Below are 8,456 nucleotides of genomic sequence, written 5' to 3' on the forward strand. Positions count from 1 at the left end.
CCTGAGAATAAAACTCGCTCACACCTGAGAATAATCCCCACCCACACCTGAGAATAATCCCCACCCACATCTGAGAATAATCCCACCCACACCTGAGAATAATCCCTACCCACACCTGAGAATAATCCCACCCACACCTGAGAATAATCCCTACCCACACCTGAGAATAATCCCCACCCCCACCTGAGAATAATCCCCACCCACACCTGAGAATAATCACCACCCACACCTGAGAATAATACCCGCCCACACCTGAGAATAATCCCTGCCCACACCTGAGAATAATCCCTGCTCACACCTGAGAATAATCCCCACCCCCACCTGAGAATAATCCCCACCCACACCTGAGAATAATCACCACCCACACCTGAGAATAATCCCTGCCCATACCTGGGAATAATCCCTGCCCACACCTGAGAATAATCCCCACTCACACCTGAGAATAATCCCTACCCACACCTGAGAATAATCCCCGTCCACACCCGAGAATAATCCCCGCTCACACCTGAGAATAATCCCGAGAATAAACCGAGAATACAACGAGAATAAACCTCGCTCGCACGTGAGAATAGTCACCACCCACACCTGAGAATAAACCGCGCTCACACCTGAGAAAAATCATCACCCACACCTGAGAATAATCCCCGTCCACACCCGAGAATAATCCCCGCCCACACCTCAGAATAATCCCCGCCCACACCTGAGAATAATACCCACACACTTGAGAATAATCCTCGTGCACACCTGAGAATAATCCTCTCTCACACCAGAGAACAATCCCTGCCCACACCTGAGAATAAACCTCGCTCACACCTGAGAATAATCACCACCCACACCTGAGAATAATCCCACCCACATCTGAGAATAATCCCTACCCACACCTGAGAATAATCTAGCTCACACCTGAGAATAATCCCAGTCCACACCTGAGAATAATCCCCGCCCCAACTGAGAATAATCCCCACTCACACCTGAGAATAATCACCACCCACACCTGAGAATAATCCCCGCCCACACCTGAGAATAATCCCTGCTCTCACCTGAAAATAATCACCACCCACACCTGAGAATAATCACCACCCACACCTGAGAATAATCCCTGCTCACACCTGAGAATAATCCCCACCCACACCTGAGAATAATCCCTGCCCACACCTGAGAATAAACCCCTGCCCACACCTGAGAATAATTCCTGCTCACACCTGAGAATAATCACCACCCACACCTGAGAATAATCCACGCTCACACAACCTGAGTATAATCCCCACTCGCATCTGAGAATAATCCCCGCTCACACCTGAGAATAATCCCCACCCACACCTGAGAATAATCCCCAACCACACCTAAGAATTATCCCTGCCCACACCTGGGAATAATCCCCGCTCACACCTGAGAATAATCCCCACCCACACCTGAGAATAATCCCCACCCACACCTGAGAATAATCCCTGCCCACACTTGAGAATAATCCCCACCCACACCTGAGAATAATCCCTGCCCACACCTGAGAATAATCCCCGCTCACACCTGGGAATAATCCCCACACACACCTGAGGATAGTCCCCTCGCACACCTGAGAATAATCCCCACACACAACTGAGTATAATCCCCACTCGCATCGGAGAATAATCCCAACCCACACCTGGGAATAATCCCCGCCCACACCTGAGAATAATCCCCACTCGCACCTGAGAATAATCCCCACCCACACTTGAGAATAATCCCCGCCCACACCTGTGAATAACCCCACCCACACCTAAGAATAATCCCTGCTCACTCCTGGGAATAATCCCTGTCCACACCCGAGAATAATCCCCGCCCAGACCGGAGAATAATCCCCACTCACACCTGAGAATAATCCCCACACATTTGAGAATAAACCTCGCTCACACCTGAAAATAATCCCCGATCACACCTGAGAATAATCACCACCCACACCTGAGAATAATCCACGCTCACACCCGAGAATAATTCCCGCTCACACCTGAGAATAATCTTTGCCCACACCTGAGGATAATCCCCGTCCACACCTGAGCATAATCTCGCTGACACCTGGGAATAATCCCCACTCACACCTCAGAATAATCCCCGCTCACAGCTCGGATTAATTCCCACTCACACCTGAGAATAATCCCCACTCACACCTGAGAATAATCCCCACCCACACCTGAGAACACTCCCCGCCCACACTTGGGAGGAATCCCCACCCACACTTGGGAGTAATCCCCACCCACACCTGAGAATAATCCCTGCCCACACCTGAGAATAATCCCTGCCAACACCTGAGAATAATCCCCGTCCACACCTGAGAATAATCCTCGCTCATACCTGAGAATAATCCCTGCTCAAACCTGAGAATAATCCCCACCCACACCTGAGAATAATCCCCGTCCACATCAGAGAATAATCCCCGCTCACACCTGGGAATAATCCCCGCCCACACCTGAGAATAATCCTCTCTCACACCTGAGAACAATCCCTGCCAACACCTGAGAATAAACCCTGCCCACATCTAAGATAAATCCCCACCCACACCTGACAATAATTGCCACCCACTCCTGGGAATAGTCACCCCCCACACCTGGCAATAATCCCCACTCGCACCTGAGAATAATCCCCACACACACCTGGGAATAATCCCCGCACACACCTGGGAATAATCCCCGCCCACACCTGAGAATAATCCCCACTCGCACCTGAAAATAATCCCCACCCACACCGGAGAATAATCCCCGCCCACACCGGAGAATAATCCCCGCCCACACCTGAGATTAATCCTCACCCACACCTGGGAATAATCCCTGCTCACACCTGAGAATAATCCTTGCCCACACCTCAGAATACTCCCTACACACACCTGGGAATAATCCCCATCCACACCTGAGAATAGTCGCCGCCCACACCTGGGAATAATCCCCACCCACACCTGGGAATAATCCCTGCCCATACCTGAGAATAATCGCAGCACACACCTGGGAATAGACCATGTCCACACCTGAGAATAAACCCCTCTCTCACCTCAGAATAATTCCCCCCACACACCTGAGAATAATCCCCACCCACACCTGAGAATAGTCCCCGCCCACACCTAAGAATAATCCCCACCCACACCTGAGACTAATCCCCGCTCACACCTGAGAATACTCGCCGCTCACCCCTGGGAATAATCCCCGCTCACAACTGAGAGTAATCCCCGCCCACACCTGAGAATAATCCTTGCTCACACCTGAGAATAATCCCCGCTTACACCTAGGAATAATCCCCGCCCACACTTGAGAATAATTCATGCTCACACCTGAGAATAAACCTCGCTCACACCTGGGAATAATCCCCGCCCACACCTGAGAATAATCTCCACTCGCACCTGAGAATAATCCCCACCCACACCTGAGAATAATCTCCACTCGCACCTGAGAATAATCCCCACCCACACCGGAGAATAATCGCAGCACACACTTGGGAATAGACCATGTCCACACCTGAGAATAAACCTCTCTCTCACCTAAGAATAATCCCTGCCCACACCTCAGAATAATCCCCGCCCACACTTGAGAATAATCCACACTCACACCTGAAAATAAACTCCTACCACACCTGAGAATAATCCCCGCCCATACCTGAGAATAATCCCCGCTCACACCAGGACATAAACCTCTACCACACCTGAGAATAATCCCCGCCCACACCTGTGAATAACCCCACCCACACCTAAGAATAATCCCTGCTCACTCCTGGGAATAATCCCCGCTCACACCTGAGAATAATCCCCACACACTTGAGTATAATCCCCGCTCACACCTGAGAATAATCCCCACACACCTGAGAATAAACCTCGCTCACACTTGAGAATAATCCCCGCCCACACCTGAGAATAATCACCACCCACACCTGAGAATAATCCCTGCCCTCAGCTGAGAATAATCCCCATCCACACCTGAGAATACTCCCCGCCCACATTTGGGAGTAAACCCCCCCCACACCTGAAAACAATCCCAGCCCACACCTGAGAATAATCCCCGCCCACACCTGAGAATAATCCCCGCTCACCCCTAAGAATAATCCCCGCTCACAACTGAGAATAATCCTCGCCCACACCGGAAAATAATCCTTGCTCACACCTGAGAATAATCCCCGCTCACACCAGGGTAAAATCCCCACCCACACCTGAGAATAATCCTTGCTCACACCTGAGAAAAGTCCCGCCCACACCTGAGAATAATCCTCGCCCACACCGGAAAATAATCCTTGCTCACACCTGAGAATAATCCCCGCTCACACCAGGGTAAAATCCCCACCCACACCTGAGAATAATCCTTGCTCACACCTGAGAAAAGTCCCGCCCACACCTGAGAATAATCCTCGCCCACACCGGAAAATAATCCCCATCCACACCTGAGAATACACCCCGCCCACATTTGGGAGTAATCCCCACACACACCTGAAAACAATCCCAGCCCACACCTGAGAATAGTCCCCGCTCACACCTGAGAATAATCCCCGCTCACCCCTGAGAATACTCCCCGCTAACAACTGAGAATAATCCTTGCTCACACCTGAGAATAATCCCCGCTCACAACTGAGAATAATCCTCGCCCACACCGGAGAATAATCCTTGCTCACACCTGAGAATAGTCCCCGCCCACACCTAAGAACAATCCCAGCCCACACCTGAGAATAATCCCCGCCCACACCTGAGAATAATCCCCGCTCACAACTGAGAATAATCCTCGCCCACACCGGAGAATCATCCTTGCTCACACCTGAGAATAATCCCCGCTTACACCTAGGAATAATCCCCGCTCACACCTGAGAATAATCCCCGCTCACCCCTGAGAATAATCCCCGCTCACAACTGAGAATAATCCCCACCCACACCTGAGAATAATCCCCGCCCACACCTGAGAATAATCCCCGCTCACACCTGAGAATACTCGCTGCTCACCCCTGAGAATAATCCCTGCTCACAACTGAGAATAATCCCCGCTCACAACTGAGAGTAATCCCCGCACACACCGGAGAATAATCCTTGCTCACACCTAAGAATAATCCCCGCCCACACCTGAGAATAATCCCCGCCCACACTTGAGAATAAACCCCACTCACACCTGAAAATACAATCCTACCACACCTGAGAATAATCCCCGCCCATACCTGACAATAATCCCCGCTCACACCAGGACATAAACCCCTACCACACCTGAGAATAATCCCTGCCCACACCTGTGAATAACCCCACCCACACCTAAGAATAATCCCTGCTCACTCCTGGGAATAATCCCCATCCACACCCTAGAATAATCCCCACTCGTACCTGAGAAAAATCCCCGCTCACACCTGAGAATATTCCACACACTTGAGAATAATCCCCACTCACACCTGAGAATAATCCCCACACACCTGAGAATAAACCTCGCTCACACCTGAGAATAATCACCACCCACACCTGAGAATAATCACCACCCACACCTGAGAATACTCCCCGCCCACATTTGGGAGTAATCCCCCCCCCACACCTGAAAACAATCCCAGCCCACACCTGAGAATAATCCCCGCCCACACCTGAGAATAATCCCCGCTCACCCCTAAGAATAGTCCCCGCTCACAACTGAGAATAATCCTCGCCCACAGCGGAGAATAATCCCGGCCCACACCTGAGAATATTCCCTGCCCACACCTGAGAATACTCGCCGCTCACCCCTGAGAATAATCCCCGCTCACACCTGAGACTAATCCCCGCTCACCCCTGAGAATAATCCCCGCTCACCCCTGAGAATAATCCCCGCTCACATCTGAGAATAATCCCCGCTCACCCCTGAGAATAATCCCCGCCCACACCTGAGAATACTCGCCGCTCACCCCTGAGAATACTCGCCGCTCACACCTGAGACTAATCCCCGCTCACCCCTGAGAATAATCCCCGCTCACAACTGAGAATAATCCCCGCACACCCCTGAGAATAATCCCAGCTCACAACTGAGAATAATCCTCGCTCACACCTGAGAATATTCCCCGCTTACACCTAGGAATAATCCCCGCCCACACCTGAGAATAATTCCTGCTCACACCTGAGAATAAACCTCGCTCACACCAGGGAAAAATCCCCGCCCACACCTGAGAATAATCCTTGCTCACACCTGAGAAAAGTCCCGCTCACACCTGAGAATACTCCCCGCCCACATTTGGGAGTAATCCCCACCCACACCTGAAAACAATCACAGCCCACACCTGAGAATAATCCCCGCTTACACCTAGGAATAATCCCCGCCCACACCTGAGAATAATTCCTGCTCACACCTGAGAATAAACCTCGCTCACACCAGGAAAAATCCCCGCCCACACCTGAGAATAACCCCTGCTCACACCTGAGAAAAGTCCCCCCCACACCTGAGAATAATCCCCACCCACACCTGAGAATAGTCCCTGCCCACACCTAAGAATAATCCCCGCCCACACCTGAGACTAATCCCCGCTCACACCTGAGAATACGCGCCGCTCACCCCTGAGAATAATCCCCGCTCACAACTGAGAGTAATCCCCGCCCACACCGGAGAATAATCCTTGCTCACACCTGAGAATAAACCTCGCTCACACCTGGGAATAATCCCCGCCCACACCTGAAAACAATCCCAGCCCACACCTGAGAATAATCTCCGCCCACACCTGAGAATAATCCCCGCTCACAACTGAGAATAATCCTCGCCCACACCGGAGAATAATCTTTGCTCACACCTGAGAATAGTCCCCGCCCATACCTGAGAATAATCCCCGCTCACACCAGGACATAAACCCCTACCACACCTGAGAATAATCCCCGCCCATACCTGTGAATAATCCCCGCTCACACCAGGACATAAACCCCTACCACACCTGAGAATAATCCCCGCCCACACCTGTGAATAACCCCACCCACACCTAAGAATAATCCCTGCTCACTCCTGGGAATAATCCCCATCCACACCCTAGAATAATCCCCACTCGTACCTGAGGAAAATGCTCGCTCACACCTGAGAATATTCCCCACACACTTGAGAATAATCCCCGCCCACACCTGAGAATAATCCCCGCCCATACCTGAGAATAATCCCCGCTCACACCAGGACATAAACCCCTACCACACCTGAGAATAATCCCCGCCCACACCTGTGAATAACCCCACCCACACCTAAGAATAATCCCTGCTCACTCCTGGGAATAATCCCCATCCACACCCTAGAATAATCCCCACTCGTACCTGAGGAAAATGCTCGCTCACACCTGAGAATATTCCCCACACACTTGAGAATAATCCCCGCTCACACCTGAGAATAATCCTCACACACCTGAGAATAATCACCACCCACACCTGAGAATAATCACCACCCACACCTGAAAACAATCCCAGCCCACACCTGAGTATAATCCCCGCCCACACCTGAGAATAATCCCCGCTCACCCCTAAGAATAATCCCCGCTCACAACTGAGAATAATCCTCGCCCACACCGGAGAATAATCCTTGCTCAAACCTGAGAATAATCCCCGTTTACACCTAGAAATAATCCCCGCCCACACCTGAGAATAATCCCTGCCCACACCTGAGAATACTCGCCGCTCACCCCTGAGAATAATCCCCGCTCACACCTGAGACTAATCCCCGCTCACCCCTGAGAATAATCCCCGCTCACCCCTGAGAATAATCCCCGCTCACAACTGAGAATAATCCCCGCTCACCCCTGAGAATAATCCCCGCCCACACCTGAGAATACTCGCCGCTCACCCCTGAGAATAATCCCCGCTCACAACTGAGAATAATCCTCGCCCACACCGGAGAATAATCCTTGCTCAAACCTGAGAATAATCCCCGTTTACACCTAGAAATAATCCCCGCCCACACCTGAGAATAATCCCTGCCCACACCTGAGAATACTCGCCGCTCACACCTGAGACTAATCCCCGCTCACCCCTGAGAATAATCCCCGCCCACATTTGGGAGTAATCCCCACCCACACCTGAAAACAATCACAGCCCACACCTGAGAATAATCCCCGCTCACACCTGAGAATAATCCACGCTCACGCCTGAGAATAATCCCCGCTCACACCTGAGAATAATCCCCGTTTACACCTAGGAATAATCCCCGCCCACACCTGAGAATAATTCCTGCTCACACCTGAGAATAAACCTCGCTCACACCAGGAAAAATCCCCGCCCACACCTGAGAATAACCCCTGCTCACACCTGAGAAAAGTCCCCCCCACACCTGAGAATAATTCCTCACCACCCCTGAGAATATTCCTCGTCCATACCTGGGAATAATGCCCGCCCATACCTGAGCATAATCGCAGCACACACCTGGGAATAGACCATGTCCACACCTGAGAATAAACCCCTCTCTCACCTAAGAATAATCCCTGCCCACACCTGAGAATAATCCCTCCTGACACCTGAGAATAATCCTTGCCCACGCCTCTGAATAATC

Source organism: Chiloscyllium plagiosum, unplaced genomic scaffold (assembly GCF_037043375.1).
Source record: "Chiloscyllium plagiosum isolate Xiang-an unplaced genomic scaffold, Cpla_swu_hap1 HiC_scaffold_20, whole genome shotgun sequence".
In the NCBI taxonomy this organism is placed as follows: domain Eukaryota; kingdom Metazoa; phylum Chordata; class Chondrichthyes; order Orectolobiformes; family Hemiscylliidae; genus Chiloscyllium; species Chiloscyllium plagiosum.